Genomic DNA, 23,867 nt, shown 5'->3' with positions numbered 1-23,867 from the left:
GACATGCTTCTGAATCCGGCAGCCACACCACACTTCATGGCTGTATGAAATAATTATCACCTGAGTCGCCCGCTAATCGTTCGCAATCGGCTCTGGACTCGAGGAAACCGCGGCCGGTGGACCGTCGGCGCCGTTTGATGCTGGCCGGACGCCGCCGACTGAAGGTGGCTCTATCGGCGACCTCATCTGCCGACACGCGGGAGGGCTCCAGGGGGGGCAGGGGAGCTCTCCTGTTCCGGTGCACGCTCACCGGTGGGCCGTCCCGCCGCACCCCGGCGGCCCTTGTCCGAGCAGTCGGAGCGGCGCCGGTCCTCGGCGGCCCTATCGGCGGCATCGCGCCCTTTGTGTGACACAGCTGCGGTGGCGAGCGGCACGACCTGGCCTGGACGCGCCGAGAGCGGCCTGCCCGGCGCTCCACTCCCACGGCCGGAGACGGCGAGCCGTCTGCACGGTGCCGGGCCCCGGCCTGGGACGGCCGGCGCCGCGCTGTCTGCGGCCGGCCGGCGCGGTCCGCTGCAGCGGCGGACACACCCGGCCGTACCAGCCGGTCCGCCGCTCCGAGCGACTCGCCAGACCCCAGGCCCGTTCGCCGGAGTGGCCCTGTTTATTTGGCCCTCATCCGCCGAAATCAGCGCGGCCAAAGTCCGCCACTACTGCGCCGTCCCAGCTGCAGTCATGGGGCAACCGGCCCGCTGTGCAACCGCAATCGTGAACCAGATGTCTGTTTATTTTTCTCAGTTGCGTGTATCTTTCCCGGACGGAATAAGGATGATAATTGCTTTGGCGCAATACGGCCAATCTGAAAGCATCTTTACCGTGAAAACACAAAGAACCTGTTGATGACACATGCACGGCGTCTAGCACGTTAAGTGGTTTGTGCCGTATGTATGGAGAGGCCCAGTTTGAGTCGGAGTGGTCAGTTCCGTTCTTCGGAAGGAAACTTTGTTTCCCTGAGACAGTGGGGCCCGTTGGTGCCATCTTCCCTGGAAAAGGCGACACATTTGTAGCGGGGAGTCTGCTGATTGACTCAGCTCAGCTCACTCCAAAAGACGCCGGAGTTCTATTCATATGCGCGCTGACTCGAGACTCGAGTGACTCGAGTCTCAGTCATCACTTGGGCGTAGTCAAGTGGAAGGGAATTCCCGTCCGCCGTAACTCACTGCGTCCCTTGAGATGCCATAAATCATAGATAACATGAATCCATGTTGTTTTTACCTTTATTTCTACCTTACAGGTAGTTTTTTGCTGATTTCGAATTTGGTGCTTATGTAAACATTTGGAAACGAGTTGGGGTGCCCTTGCAACATGTTGCAAAGCTTTAAGTGGTGGTATACACCTACTTTTAATAGCTGGCGGAATGTCGGCTTTCTGACCTGACCTGACCTGAGCCGACCAACCCCTAATGCTCGAAAATGTAAGTGCATATTTGTTGAACAAAACAAAGGACCCCGAAAGCCCACATAAATCTTCGTTTCATGAAATTCTAACTGATCCCGATTTGCCCAACATCTGTGGCATTGACCTGACCTGGCAGCTCTACAAATAACCAAGGACATTAAAGCTGGGTATATGTAACTGGGTTCCTCTCATTACGGACAGCACGCTATTTTGTTCACGAAACTCTAACTAGCTCTATCAGGGGACGACAAGCCTGGGACGAACGGCCGCGGAGGAAGGCGGGGAGGGGGGGGGTCTGATCGACCCTGCATATACGTTAACGGCTAGGACGGCCGTTAACGGCTACGTTAACGGCCAATGCCGAGAAGGTTTGAGCTTCGTAAGTTTTGCGGTATCTTTGGTCTTGGAAAAGTTGCATGGCATGCACAGTGCAATTCAATCAAATAGTTAAACTTCATTTAGATAAGAAGTCAATGAACTAAGTCTCAGCTTTTATGATATCCTGTTAAAAACAAAACAAGAGTTATCCGGACCAATTATAACATTGGTAGCACTTAAAGTGGCTAAATCAACGGCAGAAATATAATTAGATACCTATACCCTGAGTCATAGACCTCTGGTGTAGGTACAGCCTGAGGTAAGGTAAGAATGTTAAACGCTATATCTCTGAACAAGACATTGCAACTATCTGCTCATATATAATGGAAAACCTCATGGTGGTAAAAGAAAACTCTTAATGCTCACATCCGTGAGCTCGTCCCACTGAATGTGTTGACCGAATATCAGGCTGGTCTTTTCGATGACTCATACAAATGCTCATGGAGGTATGTCAAAAACTTTTCGCTCAGCACAAATATGAAATAGTTTCAGCGCGGTTGATAACACTATTTATCATGAATGTTTATCAACACAGGTGTCAGAGAAAACCGTGACATCGTGTCAAATTGCCCAGTCATCTTGATGTCCGTCTTTGAACCGCAAGATCCGGCATGAATGAAGATGAAGTGTAAAAATCCGCCGTTATTTTTATCAGTAGTGCTAGGATGGTATGAATTGTGGTTGATTCATCAATGGTTCAAATTATGGAAGCCTACCGGTAGTCTCAAGCAGACGATTAAGTTCACTTTGTTTCCCTTCGTAGCATCTATGTTTGTGAGGGAGCTTAGGCAGTATATTCACATTCATTTTTCTTGCAATAAATTAATTCGGGCGGACTGTGTTCTAAGTAACCTGCTCCTAATTTTTCCCGAACATGTAGCTCTCGCCGAAAAGGCCTGTCATAGGAAATGCGACGTGCTTCTTGTTTCCCAGCTAGCCGCACTTGTCTTTCCTTTCATGTTGCGAAGTGTGTGCGTCAATTTTAGCCTTCAGCGTAACGACGTACGCCGGGCGCCTTCTCGCTGGCTGCTGCGTGCCCTCAATACGTGCAATCAGTCTAGATATCTTCAACGCAACGCCCATACAAACTGGACAGAAATAAAACCGCTCTCTGTGCAAAAATCGCCTGTATGTGCAAAGCTCGCCACATTGCTGGAGCACCTGCGGTGTCCGTCCAAAAGCCGGCCGACATGCCTGCGGAGGAATATTCCCAGTTCTGTCGGTAAAAAGTGTCGGAGCATCTTGTACTGGGCCGAGTATCCTGTCGGCGCCACCAAAGGAGGGCCACTGGTCAGTGGCGCAGCCAGGGGGGGGTCAGAGGGTCAGCTGACCCCCCCGAAATTTCTGTTAGGGGCCCGCTCGAGAGAGAGAGAGAGAGAGAGAGAGAGAGAGAGAGAGAGAGAGAGAGAGAGAGAGAGAGAGAGAGAGAGAGAGAGAGAGAGAGAGAGAGAGAGAGAGAGAGGGAGGAGAGAGGCCCTAATCTAATCGGACGAGCCCGCTTCGAGAAATGCCTACTGGGACACCACGGGTGAGGGGTCGGCCTGGGGCCCCAGGTGGACGGGGCCCGGGCCCCCGGGAGAACGGGCCCGGCCCCTGGGAGAACGGGCCCGGGCCTCCTGGGTGGATGGGGCCCGGGCCCCCCGTTGATGGGTCTGGGCCCCCGGGAGAACGGGCCCCGGGAGATTGGAGAACGGACCCGGGCCTCCCGGAGAACGGGCCCGGGCCCCCGGGAGAATTGACCCGGGCCCCTGGGAGAACGGGCCCGGGCCTCCTGGGTGGATGGGGCCCGCCCCCCCCGTTGATGGGTCCGGGCCCCCGGGAGAACGGGCCCCGGGAGATTGGAGAACGGACCCGGGCCTCCCGGAGAACGGGCCCGGGCCCCCGGGAGAATTGATCCGGGCCCCTGGGAGAACGGGCCCGGGCCTCCTGGGTGGATGGGGCCCGGGCCCCCGGGAGAACGGGCCCGGGGCCCCGGGAGATTGGAGAACGGACCCGGGCCTCCCGGAGAACGGGCCCGGGCCCCCGGGAGAATTGATCCGGGCCCCTGGGAGAATAGGCCCGGGCCCCCGGGGTGGATGGGGCCCGGGACCCCCGTGGATAGGTCCGGGCCCCGGGCCCGGGTGGACGCCGGACCCCCGGGTGAATGGGGCCTGGCCCCCGGGAGAACGGGGCCCGGCCCCCGGATGGATGGGGCCCGGGCCCCCTGGTGGACGGGCCCCGGAGCCCCGGGTGGACGGGGCCCGGAGCCCCAGGTGGACGTGGCCCGGGCCCCCGTGTGGATAGGGCCCGGGCCCCTGGTTGAATGGGGCCCGCTAGGGTGACCCGCTTGCTCCGCAAAGCGAATAAGGGGTATTTTCGATCGGTGGGCATTTGGTTGGTCTTGTGTCCGTGGGTGATGTATCCATTTCGGTTGATTGCTTTTTGACGGCTAAGCATTTTGGATTGGGAAAAAATATCCATTGCATCGAGGTGCTCGTGTCTGATAAGCATGCGTTCTACTATAGAACACGTCATGTGTAGTTTATAACAACGGTTGACGTAGGTTATTGAAAAATGACAGCCATCGATGAATTACTATGTAGAGGTTTCCAACATTTATATTTTTAAGAATACTGTTGCTCGTCATGCAAAAGCGATGATTGGATTTTGGACAAAATTGAATGCTCTTTCCAACTATGCCATTTTCAACTGTCAAACGTACCAGGTTATGCAGTAAAACCCGTGTAATTAAGTAAGTCATTAACAAATACCATTCTCTCCAGTGATTTGTTCCACCTTGTTTTTGATCAATTAGCTTTTCACAATTTTTCCATGATAGGCGGTACATTTCTTTTGCCAACAGGCGTTGTTTGAACCCGCTCCGTCAAACAGTCACCCGAAAATAGCATTAAGTCCCAAATCTGTCCGAAACGTAAATTTCCCAGTATAAGTGCCCTCACGGGTGCACGTGGCGCGTGCCATCCCTGCACCGCACACCATTCGATAGCCCTTTCGATTCTCTACACGATACCCCGTGGCGATTGGGCCCACGATTACCGAGATACTGCACGGGGACCGGACCAGTGTCTGGCAAATTTAGTCATTTTCGCCCGATTTTGCAAGCCGATTTATACATACATGTAAAGTCCATAACGCGAATTTGCACTTTTTGAGCACGCGTCATGTGCTCGCTATCAATCCGATCGAGCTGAGACCCTCAAAGGCACGTTGCCCATCCTTAATCTAAAGTTGCGCAAATTTCAGCGCACTTGGCGCAACGGTCGGGCCCGTACCCCACGCTAAGTAACACCATGCCGGGACCTCGATAGCAGACAGAATCTACGTCACCACATCACCACGCCACAACAAACCCGGCCCATGGCAATACATGTCCCATATGAGCGCGTTAACCCTCGCCGGCACAGGCCATTCCGGACATTTTGCGTCCTTCGACGGCACAAGAGGTATATACTATATACGACCCCTTCGTGACGGCACAAGGTGGTACGACCCCTTCCTGTTTGGCCCACGATCGAGCTAGAGCTTCGCGGGAAATACGAGCGTGTTCCCCGTGACGAGAGGAAGCCGACGATACCCAATTTTAAGGTTATTGGTCATTGGTTGACCTTCCAGGTCAGGTCAATGACCGAAAAATCGGGAAAATCGGGACCTGTTAGAACGTCGTTAATTGTGGCTGCTATAGGGTTTTTCGGGGTACTGATCATGAATAGTTATCATGTTAGTTTTGATCACAGATGATGTCTTTATGCATTTAAGCCAGGTCGGGTCAGGTCAGGTCAGGTCAACCAGTAGGGGTCCTGCCGGGTATTCGTAGTACCTACGTGCCAGCCGCCTCTGGCAGCTTCGTAACATGTTACGAAGGCACCAAAACTACTTCGTAAATGTTCAAATGGTTGCTAAATTCGGATTCAGCTCCAAAAACTAGCCTGGAGACATGTATAATTCGAAAAAGTACCGAGGTCATCATAGGTCAATGACCTGACCTGACCTTCAGGTGACCTTGACATCCACCCTAATGCATGGGAGCAGCATCAACTCACATGTTTGAATGCTTGAAACCACGAAAAGACTGCAAACGCGCGGCTAATGCGAGCCGGCATACGCCGAATCGCGATTCTGGCCAAACATGGTCTCGGAAAGTAGGTCACAGGTCAAAGGCCATTTGGGTCAGGGTCATGAAATTTCTAGGGTAGGTGTGATCAACGTTAGGGTACTGAAAGTTTGGTCGCGATCGGCCGATTGTTACCCGAGTTATTCGCGAAAAACCTTAGGGGGGGGGGAGGTTGCATCATCCCCTCCCCCTGTGCCGGCGAGGGTTAAAACTGCTTGTGAGCGAAATCACGTAATGAAGAAGAATAAAGCACAATCTACTACAGCAGCCAATAGATGACTGAGTTAGGACAGGCACGTGGGACTGCTTAAATCTTGTCCGACAGAAGCAGGCAACAGTTCAGTTTGCATACATATATGCTATGCATATTGCAGAAGGGGCACATTTCGGCCTCGAAAGATACGAATTCATACGTCATAGTAACATATTTCTGTCATGGTCAATTCACGTGGAAATTGAACACCGGGTGATTACCGAACTATTGTTCTATCAAAATTTTCCGATTCAAACTCGCTCAGGGTTATCATGCAGGTAAAGGGGGCCCGCTCAGCAGAATGCGTATGAAATATGGAAAGATTCTGAAAAATGGGTGGGGGCCCGCACACTAGGGGGCCCGCTTTGGAGGCGATGACCCCCCCGAAACGAAATCCTGGCTGCGCCACTGCCACTGGTCGCCGACACGGTGGCTAGTGGCCGGACAAGGGCCCGCCCAAGCCTTCCTTGTTACGCCGCGGGCCGGTGGGGTGGGGTGTGGGACGTGGGTGCCAATATAGTGGGACTGGCTGAGTCTGAGGGTTGAGGTCAGGGGACGAAGCCTGTCGTCGGGTAGTCGGTTGTGTGAGGCTGGGCTGGTGGGAAAGGGTCGGTGGGACAGGGTCATGTCACGGGGGGCGGTGTGAGCCGCTGCCAGAGGTCACAGCGAGTGAGACAGGCCGGCCAGCTGGCCCGGTCGCCGAAGTCGTTCGAGGGTGCCGTCGCCGCTGGCAGCGACCTCAGCTCGGCGTGGGGCGGCGCCGGCGGGGTGCAGACGCCTCCACCGGCGGTGGGGGTGTCTGCACGGCTGACGGCCGCCGTTCGGGCGTGGGTCCCGGCACACACTGATGTCACCCGGAGTGGGCGACACACGGCCAGCTCCATCATCTCGCCCACTCGACCAGATGGCACCGACCGACCCCGACTCTACTCCGCCCCGGTCCCGTCCTCCCCGCCCCATGACTCATGCTCCTCCCCCATGGTGGGGAAGGACGAGGTGGGATCCATTTGGACGGCCATCCCTTCCTATTCTAATGGACCCATTGCCTCTGGTCCCCGCCCCGGTCCCATGGATTCCCTCCCTTCCTTTTCCATGGCAACCCCAGTGCCCCGGTCCCATGGTTCCCTTCCCTTCCTTTGCCCGGGCATGGCTCCATTGCCCCAGTCTTGCGGTCACGGCCAAACCCCTGGGCGGTGAGCCGTCCGGAGGTAGCCGCCGTGAGCTTCGGACCACGTCCGAGCCAGAGTCTGTCACGGTTCGGTCGGGCTCCGGCCGCTCGTGAATTTCACCCCTCACCTGGCCGCCCCAGGAAACGTCTCACCGCAGACGGGCGCCAAACGCCAAGGCTGTCTGCCGTCTGGTGCCCATCGACTTCAAATACCCCGGCGCTTCTGGAATAGAACTTGGCAGACCCTCGCCAAGGATACTGCGCTAATAATATACCGTGTTAGGTGTGAAGGATTCAGTCTGATCTGAGAGAGCACATACCCTGCCGTTTACTGTATGTAGTATGCAGTTACACAGTTTCTCCGCGAGTTTGTCGCTATATTGCTGCTGCATGCCAGCTGCAGATGGGTGTAGGGTCTGTTTGCCGCCCGCACCGCTCCACGTTTGTTCGCTATTACTACTGCACCTGCCCGGCTAACGGTTCGCTGTCGTTGTAGTGTTGCAATCGAGGGAGTGTAGCAGCTCGGGTGCGGCAGTCGGGGGCTGAGCCTCTCACGACACCGCGGCGGTACTATCGGATCACGAATTGGCCAGTCACGCTCGCTGGAGGCGCTCACGGGTTTTGTTGGTCCGGGGAGACCTTCCGCGGCAACCTCCCGCCGTGACTGGGACAGCAGAGTGGAGGTGCCTGGTACCGGGACGGGGCCCTCTGTGGCCTGGGGTTGGGAATGGGTTAGCAGATGTCGAAACGGACGTTATTTTGCCTAGTGCATGGGGAAGAGGTAAGTGCCAGACAAGGGGCAGACAGATCCTGACTCGAGTCTCGAGCTGTCCCCGGAGAGGAAGACCTCGGACATTCGCCGGCTCTCCACGAAGATGTAGTGAAGAGGATGGCGCCAGCCACGAGACATGTGTACTGTCGCGTCTTCCTCGACCTCATCATGCTTTCCTCGGCAGCTCATGGCGGGCGACACAGCCAGCGAGCGGCTTGGCGTGGGCCTCCCGCCGCAGCGGTATGGAAGACTGGTAAGATCCAGCGCAGCTCACTGCGCAGCGATGTTCTGGTGGTCTCCAGCGTCATGGAACTGAGTATCAAGTACATTTCCATTTGTTTGTTGCGCGTCCGATCACTCGCGTGTCTTTTGCCGTTATTTTCCGGTCTGCGTGATCTTGGTCTTAGATTGTGTCAGTTGTGTACGTACTGTTGAATGATGTGTCGTAGCTATTGTGTTTCATTCATATCCTGCGGACCAGGATACTAACAAATTAGCGTATTCACACCGTCGCATCGGCCAGTTAGATCCGGCTAACTACCCCAATGACATCAACTGCGTTGGACAGTAGGGCCGAGACGGTTTGATGCGTCAGTTAATCGGCCATCAGGTTAGGAATAATGATTGATCTAACGTTGCACTCCGTGATTTTAGATACGTCGCTCACGATCGTTCTCATGCGTCCCGGATTTTCCCCCATTGTGCCCCGAGTGATTTATGTAATCATATGTTGACATATATCGAACAGAGGGCAGCTATAGAGCCATACATCAGAGCGAGAGAACAGCAGAGCATTTGAAATAGCAAAATATCCATATTCATGAGTCTCGACATGTTATTTTGACTCAAGATTTTCAGTGTTTAGCACTCGCTTCATATGCACTACACTGTAAGGAAACGAGGTAGTTGTCATCTTTTCCGCAGTGTGATGACTTGCGATGCCATGCCCGTATCAACGGATCACTTCCATGTTGCATGAGCGGCGCGTTTTGAAAGGGAGCAGATAAAAACATCGGGCGTGCATCTCAACTATGACTCTCATCTGCCGAAACCATGCTACATGTTGTATGAATGACTTTTTGATAGCGGTCAACATGTTGTCGGCTGTCTCGCCGCCTGCCGAAAAGCTATCCATTGCATAAGTACACCAAAAAGTTGTGTTATGTGAAGAAACTGGCAGTGTCCGTGGCCGGTTTGGGGTGGGATCAATGGCTCTGACCTGTACCGGCGCTGTCCCGCTGTCATGGAGCGACAGTGGAGTGCCAGCGCGGCCGCAGATCGGGCAGCGATAGCCACTCCCCCGGGTGAGCTCACACGCCGGTCGTGCAGCTCGTCTTTGGAGGCAGCGCCGCCGATAGCATCGCCAGCGGCGATCACTTATCGTGCCGACACCGCGCCGGAGTCTGTGTTGAGATGCGCTCTCTCATCGCATCAAAACGGCCGGCTGCGCTAGATCGGACCGTCATCTCTGCAGCCAACCTCAGAGCACGCCCGATATCACGCACGCAATGCGGAAATCATGCTCCCAGAGCTTCCTGGCTGTGAGAGAGGTGAGCTCTCAGCTCGGGGTCTCACAACGGCGGGTCTCGGAAGCTTCCACAGCCACCGGCGTAAACAGGCGCCGAAATCCCCGGCTCAAACGGTTCCATCCGACGATATCGGCGGCGTTGAACTGCGCCACTGGTGACGCGGCCCATTTGCGACGCAGAGAATTCCGCCCAAATCCGCGCCGCACTGGTCCCGTGACGACGCCCGGCCCGGCCGGTTTGCCCAATGTCCGCGGTCATGGCCAATGGACCGGGGCGTCCCGATAGCTGGGGTTTTGCGCGGTACTTGGCCCGGCCTGTTTTGGAGGTCCACGTCACCACGCGACTAACGAGCCGACGCGATGTGCCTCGTTCCGGAACCACCTCTGTGTGTTTGGAAAGGCACCCGTGTATTTAGGGATGTAGCGTGACGCAAGGATGAATGTGAGCCGTATAAGTGTGAGTCAGCTTCAGCGTCGAGCTGTGAACCGGTGACCCAGCGTTGGTCATAGCCGCCGGCATCTGATGCCGGCAGGGCCGAGTTACACCCTGCAAGTAGCTGGGCCGGGCATGACGTATGGGAGCATGATTGGCTGGTTATGATGTGAGATATATGACGTATGACAGCGCGATTGGTTGGTGATGATGTGAGATGTGTGTCTGCGAGCTGTGGATGTGCCAGGAGGGGGATTGTGAGTTTAGTTGGCTGGAAGGCGTAGAGGAGAGCAGAATAGATCTTCTTCTTGTGCTGGACGGTGACTTTTAAGTCAGTACGACAAGCTATTTCGGCCTTCTCGACTAAGTGTTGTGATTATGTCTGACGTAGAAGAGGGCAGTGGTGCACCGGTAGCTGGTACCAATACCATGGAACCAGAGTTTCCTGCGCCTGCATTCGATCTGCGGGCAATACCGGAGTTCGACGGCAGCGGTGACGTCGTCAGATGGCTGGAGCAGGCGACACAGCTGTGTGCCCTGCGTCGTGTGTCACTGGCCGCTGTCATACCCACACGCCTGAGGGACCAGGCGTACGAGGTGTGGGCCACCCTCTCCTCCACCGAGCAGCGGGATGCTGCAATCGTCCGCCAAAAACTGCATCGTGCATTTGCATTGGGACCCGACGCGGCTATGTATGAGCTGTATCACCGACGTCTACAACCGGGCGAGTCTGTGGATGCCTACCTGGGATCAGTCAAGCGGCTGATATCCCTCATAGGTTCAGTGTCCAACGAAGTGATGACGACGCACTTCCTGCAAGGTCTGCCGCCGGAGGTGCGGCTAACAGTACGTAACAGTGCTGGAGATGAAACTCTCTCCTTGGAGCGAGCCGTCGCCGTCGCTAGGTCAACGTTGGCGATGGCGGCCAGGGAGAGAGCGACTGCATCGGTGGCTGTCGTCCAGCCGCCGCCATCATATGTACAGCAGCAGCGGGGAGCCAGAGGGACGGGTCGCCGTCCACCACTGCGGTGTTGGACCTGTAACCAGGTAGGCCACATCGCCCGGCTCTGCCCAAACGGGCACGGCGACGGCGCTACATCAGCGCCACGGGCTCCGCCGTCGCCAGCTGCCGCAGTGACCCAAGAGCCCCCATCATCGACATCAATGTAAATGGGCGCAAGTGCCGAGCACTCGTCGACACAGGGTGCAGCGAGACAGTGGTGTGGAAGGGCATGGTGTCCTGCTGGGAGCGGAGTGACGCCAGCTTGGTCGCTGTCAACGACAGCCCGGTGCTGTGCTGTGGGCGGGCTGTGGTCAGCCTTGGAGTGCGCGGGGCGACAGTGAGTGTGCGGGCGGTCGTCGTACCGGCCCGGTTGCTGGGCGTAGACGTGTTGCTGGGCATGACCGGCATTGACGCCCTGCAGGGCGTGAGTGTAAGTGGAGGATCCGTTCGCTTCGGGAGCGACAACCCAGTTGCGAGCGTCGACACGGCTGCTGTGGTGCAGCGTGAGGCCCCGCCGGAGCGGGAGGTGTGTCGTGCGGTCGACACGGCTGCTGTGGTGCAGTGTGAGGTCCCGCCGGAGCGGGAGGTGTGTCGAGCGGTCGACACGGCTGCTGTGGTGCAGCGTGAGGCCCCGCCGGAGCGGGAGGTGTGTCGAGCGGTTGACACGGCTGCTGTGGTGCAGCGTGAGGTCCCGCCGGAGCGGGAGGTGTGTCGAGCGGTCGACACGGCTACTGTGGTGCAGCGTGAGGCCTCGCCGGAGCGGGAGGTGTGTCGTGCGGTCGACACGGCTGCTGTGGTGCAGCGTGAGGTCCCGCCGGAGCGGGAGGTGTGTCGAGCGGTCGACACGGAGCCGGAGCTAAGGATTGACGAGACTGACTTCACGGCTGTGTTCGATGATGTGTGGACAGTCCGTTGGAAATGGGCCGGTGGCGTGGCTCCGCCCCCGCTTGGAAACTCGATAGCTCAGTACGGTGTGCCGAGTTGTGCGCGTGAAAAATTCGATGCAGAGCTGGCGCTGTGGATTAGTGAGGGCTGGCTGCGCGAATACGATGAGACGATGTACGGTCCCGCACAGGGATTGATCCCGTTGATGGTGGTTACTCAGGCAGCGAAGGACAAGGTGCGGCCGGTGTTAGATTATCGGGAACTCAATCAACACCTGACACGTCACACAGCCGACGCTGACGTCTGCGTGGAAGAGCTGCGAAGGTGGCGACGTCACGGACGCCGGGTCGCTGTCCTGGATCTGAAGAAAGCTTTTCTTCAGCTTCGTGTGGACCCGGCCCTGTGGCCGTACCAGACAGTCATCGTGCAAGGGCGGCGGTACTGCCTGACCAGGGTCGGCTTTGGGCTCAGTATCGCGCCTCTGATCATGAAGGCTGTGGTCAGGAAGGTGCTCGCACAGAGCCCCGGGTTGGCAGAGGCAGTGCTGCCTTACGCCGATGATCTGCTGGTCAACGAAGCGGTGGTCTCGGCTGATGAGGTTGCCGAGCACTTCGCTCGATTCGGGCTCACATGCAAGCCGCCGGAGCGGGTCGCGACCGGTGCACGTATGCTGGGCCTTCGTGTCGCCGAGAGCGACGGGCCGGCACTCCAGTGGAGTAGGGACGGGGAGTCACCAACGCAGGCTCCACCCGTGCTAACGCGGCGATCTGTCTTCGCGTGGGCCGGCCAGCTGACATCTCATGTGCCGGTCGCAGGCTGGCTGCGGCCGGCCGCTGCATGGATGAAGCGGACTGCCAACCGCCTCAGCCCGGACTGGGACACTCCGATCGTCAGCGAGGAACTACAACGTGAGGTGGATGAGGTGTCACGGCGGTTTCGAGCATGTGACCCGGCACGCGGCCAGTGGTGTGTGACAGGGACGAGCGTCGTGGTGTGGACCGACGCCAGCTCCATCGCCCGCGGTGTCGTGCTCACTGACCCTGACACGGGCGCCATCATCGAGGACGCGTCCTGGCTGCGTGCCGAATCGGAGAGGGACGTGCACATCAATATCTCAGAACTGGATGCCGCTCTCAACGGTGTCAACCTGGCGGTAGCATGGGGCTTCCGTCGCCTGACGCTCCGGACAGACTCGGTGACGGTGCACCGCTGGCTGAGTGACGCGCTGTCGGGTAAGGCAAGGCTGCGAACCAAGGCGCAGTCCGAAATGCTTATCCGACGGCGCGTGGCTGTTTTCCGTCAGCTCGTCATCGAGTACGAACTGGAGGTCACTATCGAGCTGGTCGCGTCAGCGGTCAACCGTGCTGATGAGGTGACGCGGGTGCCCAACGCCTGGCTGCAGACTGCCGACCAGCCAACCACTGATTCGTCCAAAGCACAACCGGTGGCTGTCGCTGCCATCACAAGTGCCTCAGCGAGTGACATCCGCACCATCCACGAAAACATCAGTCACCAAGGAGTGAGGAGAACGTTGTGGTACGCCCGACGTGAGCTGGGGGTGAGGCGGGTGTCAAAACCAGCTGTGCGAGACGTGGTCAGACGATGCCAGACGTGTGCCTCGATTGACCCGGCGCCGGAGCGCTGGCCCGGTGGGTCACTCGGAACAGAACGCACGTGGGATCGCCTGGCCATGGATGTCACCCACGTGCACGGCCACCCATACCTGACGCTGGTGGACTGCGGGCCGTCGAGGTACGCCATATGGCGACGGCTTCGCCGGGCAGGAGCTCTGGAGATTGTGAGTGAGCTGGAGAACGTGTTTCTAGAGCGTGGAGCCCCGGCGGAAATACTCACGGACAATGCGACAGAGTTCCGTGGCCGGGTCATGTTAGCGTTCGCGGCTCGCTGGGACGTATCCATCCGGTTCCGCGCTGCCTACGAGCCCGGCGGGAACGGCATCGTCGAGCGCCATCATCGTACCATCAAAGTGATGGTGGCCCGGCAGTCCTGCTCCGTTGCTGAAGCAGTCCATCGATACAACGTGACACCGAAGGATGGCAGTGACCCGGCCACAGCTCCAATCAACGGGGTGCTTCGACACCCTGGCCGAGACGTTGACGTGACGCCCCGCAGAACCTCAGACGAGCCTGGTGACGCCCTGCCGCTGAAGAAACCCGGTGTATACCAGGTAGGGGACAAGGTGTGGGTTCGGCGGCGGGGCGACCGATGTTTTGTAAAGTCAGACGAGGGTATTGTGACAGGCGTCGTTTCGGCCCAGACAATCGAAGTCGATAATGTCCCACGACATGTGCGAAACCTCCGACATCGGTTGACCGTCCCTGAATGTCCGAGGCCAGGGGCTCTGCGAGCGCCAACGGTGGAGTGGTCTGATGACAGCGAGTGTGATGGCGTGTGTGTGTCGCCAGCTCCGAGTGATGTGACGGAGTCGGACACGCGGCCGCCCAGCGTCGCTCAGTCCCCGGACCCCGATCCACCGACCGGGTCCGATGTGTCCGCAGACGAGAGTGAAACGTTCGTGCCTGCGACGCTGCGGCGTGGTACGCGTGTTCGAAGAGAGCCGGAAAGATATGGCGATGGTGTGCCAGAGGATGTAGTTGATGCGTTGATTGAATGACATGTAACATGTAGAGTAATGTGGTTCTTCAGAACCAGGGGGTGATGTAGCGTGACGCAAGGATGAATGTGAGCCGTATAAGTGTGAGTCAGCTTCAGCGTCGAGCTGTGAACCGGTGACCCAGCGTTGGTCATAGCCGCCGGCATCTGATGCCGGCAGGGCCGAGTTACACCCTGCAAGTAGCTGGGCCGGGCATGACGTATGGGAGCATGATTGGCTGGTTATGATGTGAGATATATGACGTATGACAGCGCGATTGGTTGGTGATGATGTGAGATGTGTGTCTGCGAGCTGTGGATGTGCCAGGAGGGGGATTGTGAGTTTAGTTGGCTGGAAGGCGTAGAGGAGAGCAGAATAGATCTTCTTCTTGTGCTGGACGGTGACTTTTAAGTCAGTACGACAAGGGAGAAGGACTACGCGCTCCCAGAACTCTTCTGTCGTGCTCTGATTCGTGTTTTTATGATTCGGAGAAGCGTTTTCTGCGGAGAAGAACTTCTAACCGGCTCGTTGTGGACTACCAGCTATGAGCTAGGTATCGAAAATAAGCTTGTTATTAGACTGCATGTACAGTTTTGTAGGCTGTAGAATGTAGGTGCGGAATGGGCACGGTTTGGTGCAGACTGGTATATACATATACCCGTGGCTATTGCAATGTTTGTAAACGGAAGTCAGTGCTGGCGCCTACATGGGTGCGCGGGGGCGGTGTGTGCACGATAGATATGGGCGTGGAAGGGGTGGTGTGTCTGCGATTGACCTGGGTGCGGAAGGCGCGGCTCCCTACCAGAGGCGTGGGCGTAAACGGGAGAGAGCCTGGGTGCGCTCCGGTCGGCGTGCACGGCCTCTCAGACCAGCGCGCGGAGCCGGCGGCGGCTGCGTGCCGGTTGCAGTGCCGTGGCGCCACATTCCGCAGGTGCGGACGGAAGCGGCCCGGTCTGGGTGGGTGTGTGCCGCCGGCCCTGACGGCGCCGGTGAGCGGCCGGCCGCCGGAAGCCGCGTGACTCACTGGTCGCGGCGCCGCGCGGCGGTCGCGGCGCCGCGCGGCGGTCCCCGGCGCCGGCCCGTCTGCCCAGCGCCGCCACCGCCCGGCGAGCCTGCGGACAGTCAGAGCGGCCGCCGGACGACCGCTGTCCGACATCAGGATATGTGTGCACCAGTAATGGTATGCCTTTGCTGCAGTCCCTCCTTCCGTAGTTGCAGATGTAATTTCAGTCTCGTTTGGTTGGAGTAACATCACCGTTCGTCAAAACTGGTTGTGTGTCGCTTATGTAGGCCTCCAAACTTGTTGAGCCGCATTTGTTCGTCCCACACTGGTCTGATGACTGGGCTTTGAAAGCGGGGGCAGGGGTGAGCTGATGGGGTGAGCTGCCAGATTGAGAATTAAGTCACGATTCTTGTGAATCACATATCTGCCTCCCCTCGAAAACAGTCATACCCGTGGGCCGGTTCTCCTTCGGCCGTCATCCCTGTAAGGAAGACCACCTGTCTCTCTCTCGCCAGCACACGGAGCCGACTCTAGCTACAGCGTCCTCGCCGCTGGGTCCTCTGCTTTCCGCTGCTCCCCGAGGCCCGAGCGTTGACCCAGTCGGATAGTGGGCTGCACGGAGAGGCGGCGAGGAGTTTGCAGAGGTCGGTCATCGCTCTCTGCCTCTCTTCGGTGCAGGTTGGGCGTGTGCGTGACAGGACTGACGGCGGCGACGGACGGTCAGGCGGTAAGCTAAGGAAGGAGATGAGAGAGGCTTAGGACGGAGATGAGAGAGGCGACGGATGGACGGAGAGCGGCGACGGACTGAGTCGAGAACGACGACGGGCAGAGCTGAGAACGGCGACGGACTGAGGGAGGGCGGTGACGGACAGGTGGCAGTGATGGCCGGCTCTGACGACTGATAGTCGACAGCGGATCCGTGGCCACTCACACTGACGTGACGGCTGGCGACTGATCGACCAACAGTTCGGGGAACCAACAGCTCACGATTGATGGCTGTTAGTAGGTCTGGCACAACCTTCTGCAGCCAGACGGTACCAGCGATTCCAAAGTCTACGCCGGCTCCAAAGGCTACGAGGGCTCCAAAGGTTTCGACGGTCCGTCAACATTTCTGCTTCACCATGGCTGTGGCCTGTGGAGGCGCTGATTTTATTCCTTTCGTGACCAGATACAGATACAGATACAGATGTGTATTCATCTAGGATCCACAATAAAAGTGGCTTTTCACCAGACACGTAAAACCAGATAAAACGGGGAACATATAGACAGTGCGAGTAGGCATAGATATCACTGGCAAACACAAACAAGCGTGCGACTGGAACAGGTTCAGACAGCTACTCGGCGTCTCGACATGATCACACGCTTCACATTGGCGCGAAACGCTGGTATATACGGGCTCAACTCGGTACCGTTTAACATCGCGACTCCTCTAATACATAGTCGACGTCTCCCCGTCTCTGTTCGGGCCCGTGGCTGTGTTATCAGCCCTGCGTTTCGGGTGTTGTGGTCGTGTATGTCGCGGGCTACAGGACCGATGGTATCACTGATATGTTCAGACCATGGCGGTAAACATTGCAAACAGGTAAACATTGCAATGTTTTATCATTCTATGACCATGGCGATCATGGGTCCCATATATTCACCAGTCTGCCTCCTGTGCTTTAGAAACGACGTTCCAATACCTTCTGTGGTGCCATGTATGCGACGGAGCGCGATACGCCGCGAACGTTCGCGATCGGCGAGCCCACGGCGGGACGGTCCGGGCGTATCGGACAGACAGCAGTGGCCTCGCCGCGCGCCGTGCCTGTTATGCAACGGCTGGTCCGTGGCCGTAGCAGGTTTCGGCGTCGGCACGCGGTCCATTCAACATTGACAGCGTCCAGAGACCCGCCGCTACCGGCCGGGACCTGTCTCCCGCGGCTCGTCCCGCCGCCAGGCACCGGCCCCCGCCGAACTGGTGGCACCGCTACTCAGCACCGGGGCGGGGATGGCACCGCACGCCGGCCAGCGGGCATTTCCCCGGTTTTTGCGCAGTCACCGGTGGCGCTCTGTGTCGCAAATGCAGCGACGACCTTCTCTAGCACGTACAGCAGGGAATCCCGCTCCCTTTCCCGTTGATTTTCGGGTTTGGGCGTCCTCGGCGGTTAGCGGCGGCGTGCCTGTGGGGATGTGGCATGCCTGGCGCGACTGCGGCGCTCCGGTGCGTGTTCCGGCGTACGGCGGCTGCATTCCGCCGCCGCTCTAATCAGCTCAGCAGCACGGCGCGGAACTACCGGCCTGCACTGGTTGGGATCAACGGCCGCGCCGGCACCGGCCGCCCCAGCTGATCGGCGCGGGCTGGGGGCGGTTTACCTCCTGTCGGCACCGCACTGACCACTCCCAACGGCGCCGCCCACCACCGGACATGCTGGCCCGGTGGCTGCCGAGTGCCACCGGGCCGTAGCGGTGCACCGGGTCCGGCTCGGCAGCCTCGGCCGCCGCCGGTCACACGCCCTCCCCACGGTCCGGTCCAGTCCGGATCCGGCGAGATCTCAGTATTTACCTCTGCCGTCTGTCCCCGGTGCAGGCGGGGGCCGTGCACCACCAGTCACCACCAGTCGCCGACAGCACCGGCCGCTGAGTGCCGCCGGAAGTGCCCCGGTGGCCGGCGCCGCGTGACCCTGACCTAGCGACTCAGGTCCGGCTCGGCGGCGGCCCCCGACTGACCCGCGCCGGCCGGACCCTCGCACCGGCCGGCGCGGACCCTCGCACCTCGCACCCGGACCCTCGCACCGGCCGGTGTCAGCCCGCGCCGGGTCGTAACTCGGCCAGTCACTGTGGATGGCGACACCCCGGCCTTCCGTCTCCGTGTCACCGGTATCAGCTTGTCTCCTGTTTGTGGTTTAGCTATCGGCTGCTCCCTCTGTTTCGGGACTTGGTCCGGGGCTGTTCCGCAGAACCCTGTTCTATTCGATGTCGTCTACTCTGTTCAAAGCACCCGCTGCCGGCCGATCAGTACTGAGCCTGTCCGTCCCATGTTTGATCCCGGTGGAGGCTTACCCTCGGGACGTCCGTTCGTCCGGGACAGACCGGCACGGTATCGGAGCTGCAGGTCCGGCCGGTGGCTCCCGGACCGCGCACCGTCCGTTAGCCGGCCCGGTGAAAGGCGGAGAGCGCTCACATCCCGGTGGACTGCTCCGGTCTCCCCATGGCCTGCCGACCAGCGCTGCAGCGCGCCGGGTCTCGCCGGGATTTCACTGACACTGGCGGCCGCTTCCGGCGCCTGTGTGACTGGCAGTTTGGGACTGCTGCTATAGAGACACAGCGTGCTGCGCAGTCCCAGGGAGGCGCTGCACACTGGTCGGAAACGCCCTCACGAGAGGCCACGGGCGATTCCGGAGTTTCGGATTATTTTTTACATAGATCGATTTGAAATTGATGAAATTATTATACTTAGGCCAAAAAAACTAATCCGGGTGACCAAAAATAACTGTAATCAGCCCCCGAAGATGGGGTATCCCAGAACTCGGAAACTGACGCGGAGCAAGAGGTTTCTTGAGCCGGATATTCAGAGTCTTATTGCTGATAGACACCAAATTGAAATCCCACATATTATGCATCAAAATGTTCGTTATGAAGTTGCCGATTGGTCAGTGCAAAATTTTTGGCATACTAAATCCCTAACTAAGATGTACTATAGCTTTTTTATGAAGGCTCTCCTACAGTGATTCTGGAATATAACTGCAAAGTTTAGGTAAGGAAACAACAGGTAGTCCCATCTAGTTCCACTCTGATTTTTTTGTGAGATGAAGTAGGATTTAATTTTACACCAGGGCAACATAAAAGCTAACTGCGCATATTTGCGCAAAATTTGCAGGAGCCGCTCTTCCTACCCAACTACCGCCCGCCCCGCCCCAGTTTCGGCTCGGCCGCCGCGCCCGGCTTACGCTGACCTGTGTGGCCTGCACGCATCCATGCGTAGTTGACTGGTCATTAAAAACAGATGCGCCTGAGTTTATGAATTTTGTGAAAAGCGCGTTTTATGTATGCATTTATGTATGTATTGACATCAAAAGCCTTCCACACATTGCGTGGCGATTACGGCTTGCATTTAGAGAGCCTTGCTATTGACAACCATCACTCGGCTGAAGAAAGTGGAAATTGAAACCTTCGTAAATACATATAAGACGCTGCAAATATAGGACACCTGTCACTGACGTCGGGTTACCTTGGGCCGTCTTTTTACATTAGATCACAATTCCGGTATCTAACCCTGGCCGGACCGATTGGTTTTCTATATTGACCGGGGAGGGTTGGTACAACTCCCTCGCCGTTTCGCCTCTAATTGAGCTAGAGCCTCGCGAAAAAAAACAAACCTGTGTGCCGTTATAAGACGCAAAAATTAGGTACTACCCGATTTTAAGGTCTTAGGTCAGCCAGTGACCTCTTAGGTCAGGTAAGTGCCACAAGGCACAGGCTCGGTTTTAGGTTAATTACTTTGCTAAAAATGGTCGCACTGCCGCGATTTTGGCATCATCGTGTTTGTCTAGCTCAGGCGCGTTGAATGCTATACTTGGTGTTCGGGTGAAGTCAACTTAAGGTGTTAACCTCGGGTCAAGGTCAGGTCGGAGCCCCTCAGGTCACGAAAATGGTTGAAGGAGGTCATATTGCATATCATTCGATTTGGCAGGTCTTCCTGAGTCCAATGGTGGCTTTTCCGACTCTCTAGCTCTATCTGATCAGGAGTTATTGACGAAAAACTTATATGGCCTTAGTGACGTCATAAATGACGTCACGCAAAGTCAACAATGCTAAAGTCAAGCACTGGACCTTGCAAGGAGTGCATGAAACCATTCCCGGTGCCCGAATAGCAGCTCCCAATTTCCCTTGTTGACTTAAAGTGGTGCTAGATCCTGTATTATACTCAATTATGACGTCATAACTTAACAGATTCACGTCATATATTTAGTGCTTGACATCCAAATGATAGCTTACATATGACAGAGAAGGTATGCAAAGTTGTATGAAGTTTGCTTCACTAGTTGTGGAATAACAAGCAAAAAACTTTTGCGGAAAGGCCGCTGGCCTCTCGCTGGAGCGTTTCCGACCAGTGTGCGCTGGGAGGTTAGCACAGGGCGGCGCCGGGAGATGCCGGACGGAAGCGTGTGGAGGCGGGCGGCTTATTGACCGTGGGCGGAGGGTCTGCAACAAGTCGGATGCGATGAGCAATCACGACATTGCACCGTTCAGCCTGTGAACGGCTATGAATAGCTGCGGGACAGCCCGCGGCTCCTCCGGGGCGACCTAGGCGACGCGGGGGTGGGACGCCACCGGGCGCGGTCACCCGTCCAGCTGCGGTGGCGGCGCGGCCGTGTGACTCAGTGCCCGTCCCGCCGTGTCGGTGACTAATGCCGCTACTCACCGCGCGCCCTCCAAATCGCGTCGCACGCGCCGCCCGCGGCCGCGGGGCGGCGGTCTGCGGCGGCGCGGCGGCAGGTAGCAGCCTGCGGCGGGGGCAGTACAGGTATGGACAGGTGGCACCAGTTATGCGATGCGTCATCCCCTCCCGCACACAGGAATTCGACCGGCGGCGACCAGCTGATAAGCGGCCGTCTCGTGCTGATCGGCGCCGCAGGGCCATGCGAATATGGTACGACGGTGGGCACTGGGCGTATGACGGTTTGCAGCCTTGCACTCCAGCACCGGACGCGACACGGTGATGGGGCAAGGTGATGGGCGACCGGACACGTTGCACAATGTTGTAAGGAAGCATTCACGCTGCCGTAGGCTAATGATATTCCCAAGTCTAGCGAGATATTCCCAGCGGTAGTTCCTGAAGGCTTTATGACCTACAACAAAGGGTGACGCTTGCTGCTGCTATGTCGGTACGTCCACAAAGTGCATGCCAAAGCCATGACAGGGTAGGGTCATGATGCAATAGCATTGACTTGTCGGCATAGTGGGGCGTTGGTAACACTCCATGAGATGAAGAATAATGTTTTGTATGCATTCTCGTTAGGTAATGCTGATTCTAGTTCACAGTGGTAGTGCCTCCACAACTTCCAAGAATGTCCAAGGTCTTGTTTTTCAATATAGTTGTACAGTTAGGACTTAGGTAATGACTTGGAACAGACAAAATTGCCATGTATGTGTTTCGGTACCTTGGACGGTCACGGTCACGAGTATCCAACAGTACATGTTGACGATGTGACAGGTCTCTCGTTGCATGCTAGGTTTGGGCCCTCATTTGCGAGCAAGTTTTATTTTCTTTGCTGGCATTGTTTTTATTAGTTGCATGTGTTCAGCTTCAATGTGTTTCACGGTGCGAAGCTTTACGATGTGAAAAAGTCAGGACGTACCGACTGACCTGACTCTGTGGTCTCTGGCGCTTAATTGTGATTTTCGAGCGGGCGCCAGAGATGTCCGTTTTTCGATTAGTCATGTTGCATCAGATTCGTGGTCCGTTGGTTTGTGGGACGGCTCAACAGAACTGGCCCGATGCGATCTAATATAACACTCGAGAGACAATGTGATCGACCTTCCACGGATTGGACCTTGCGGGAATAAAAGGTGTGTTGTGGGCCGTGTTTTACATCCAACAAGGCGGTAATGCCTCGGGAGTGGACCGTATTCCTGATTTAGTACTGATGCACGCGTCAATCACTGCCAGGGCGACACGGTCTCGGCGGGAAATTTTCCCCGTCGGTGACACATGACTCTCTGCAGACACTCTGGCAGACGACTGCAGATAATGCTCACACCTGCAGGGGTTATCGGGACGCCATCGGCGAAGAAGAGACATGCAGTCTGCCTGCAGTGTGGCGATATGACTCAGATTGGGCTCTCGGCATTTTGATCCATCAGTCTTGCCGGTCGATTTTGTGTGTGCTGCAGCAGTTAACCGTAAATCAGTCCAGTCCAACTTAAAGTAGAAGCAATCAGACACAGTCTTTGCTTATCTGCATTTTCCAGCGAGTGGCTCTCATTCATGTCTGTCCGATCCTCCCATCCTGTCTGGTCATGTGACCCCGAATGTGCACCTCTCGCTGCACCCATGTGCTGCCTGCTGGTCACCATGAAACGTTGGTCCGGCCCGCTGACCGTCGGCCCCTCACGGCCACCCACCGATCACGCTGTCTCTGTACGCCGTGTACGCTGTCCTCGGTTTACACCTATACCTCCCTCTATCCCCATCCTCAGCCGCCGCGGTGGCCCGGGGTCCACTCTCCCACGGCTCTCACCGCTTGGCCCGACTTGAACACAGGTCTACACGTGCTCCTGTCCTGGCTACACCGTCTGGTCTGGCTGATTGCCGACGGCGGCGCGGACCCGTGTCAGACACACCCCTGTGACCCGGAGTGGGGCGCCGTGCGCACGAACTGACCCTGAGCAGCGCCGGTGGGTGGGGGCGGTCGGGGATCGGCATCCGGTCCACAGAGACTCAACGGGAAACACCGGCGATCGATTCAGGCCGGAGGTGGGGCGGCCGACCACCTGTATGGATCGGTAAGAACGCTGATAACGGAGCCTCGCTATCGTTATCGATTGTCATTACTTCAGGGCTGTTGTAACTTACATACTTCAGGGCTTGCATGCTCAAGTGGCATTGTTTCGTTTGGTTTGTGCGTTCATCAACCTGATGCTTTTTGATCCGGGTCCCCCTGCGAGCGGCGGTGACCGGCGGGACAGTACGACGATAAGTCGCCCGACTTTCTCCCATGAGATGGCGAGTGCACTGTGCAATGTGCACGGTGCACAGCCATCGGGGCGCTGACGTCAGGCTGCCGCTAATCGGATCGAGTCGGCGTCGGAACTGTACTGGATATTTTCGGGGGTGCTGCGCCGCGCACCTGACAGCACTGTCCCACGCCGGCCACGCTCGGACGTGTTTGGCGTGATTTAGATGACGGATCCGTGTCAAAGTGCTCAGCGCCGCTCAGGTGTGCGGCCGGAAACGCATCACGCCGCTCTGCAGTCACACCGAGCTCGGTATGTGCAGTGCGATACGGCGCCCGACCGCGCAGATGGAACCGCTTTTCCCAAAATTAGAGCCAGTGGGTGTACGAAGTTTTTTAGACTTATCGTTGTTAATACTCTTGTCGATTATTTCATGCACAAATATTGCTGTTGCGTTTTTTGATGGCTCGGCTGTCGGGCGAGTTTTAATCTGATAGAAGTGGTTGGTAGTTGATAATCGGCCCGGCGGGGGAGGGATCAGCACATGGTGTGTAGCCGGTTCGGTAAGGTGTGGATTCTTGAAACGACAGGCCATCTGCGGTCGGTGGGGCGTGGATCCGACGCGCGCTGACAGCTGCCCGTTATTCGGCGCACGATAAGGTGGC

General features: G+C 57.3%; 1 long non-coding RNA gene across 1 annotated transcript; it reads right to left on the bottom strand.

Annotated features, from left to right (window-relative positions):
- Positions 1 to 1,592: 1,592 nt before the first annotated feature.
- Positions 1,593 to 16,807, bottom strand: LOC122374681. The gene is made up of 3 exons (XR_006255263.1): positions 16,725 to 16,807; positions 12,372 to 12,374; positions 1,593 to 1,603 (listed from the first exon to the last, which is right to left on the bottom strand). It is a non-coding gene; the product is annotated as an uncharacterized LOC122374681 (long non-coding RNA).
- Between the last annotated feature and the right edge of the window lie 7,060 nt (positions 16,808 to 23,867).

The sequence above is a fragment of the Amphibalanus amphitrite genome, unplaced genomic scaffold (genome assembly GCF_019059575.1).
Source record: "Amphibalanus amphitrite isolate SeventyFive unplaced genomic scaffold, NRLGWU_Aamphi_draft 001694F_arrow, whole genome shotgun sequence".
NCBI lineage: Eukaryota > Metazoa > Arthropoda > Thecostraca > Balanomorpha > Balanidae > Amphibalanus > Amphibalanus amphitrite.
This window is presented reverse-complemented; position numbering and strand designations above follow the sequence as displayed.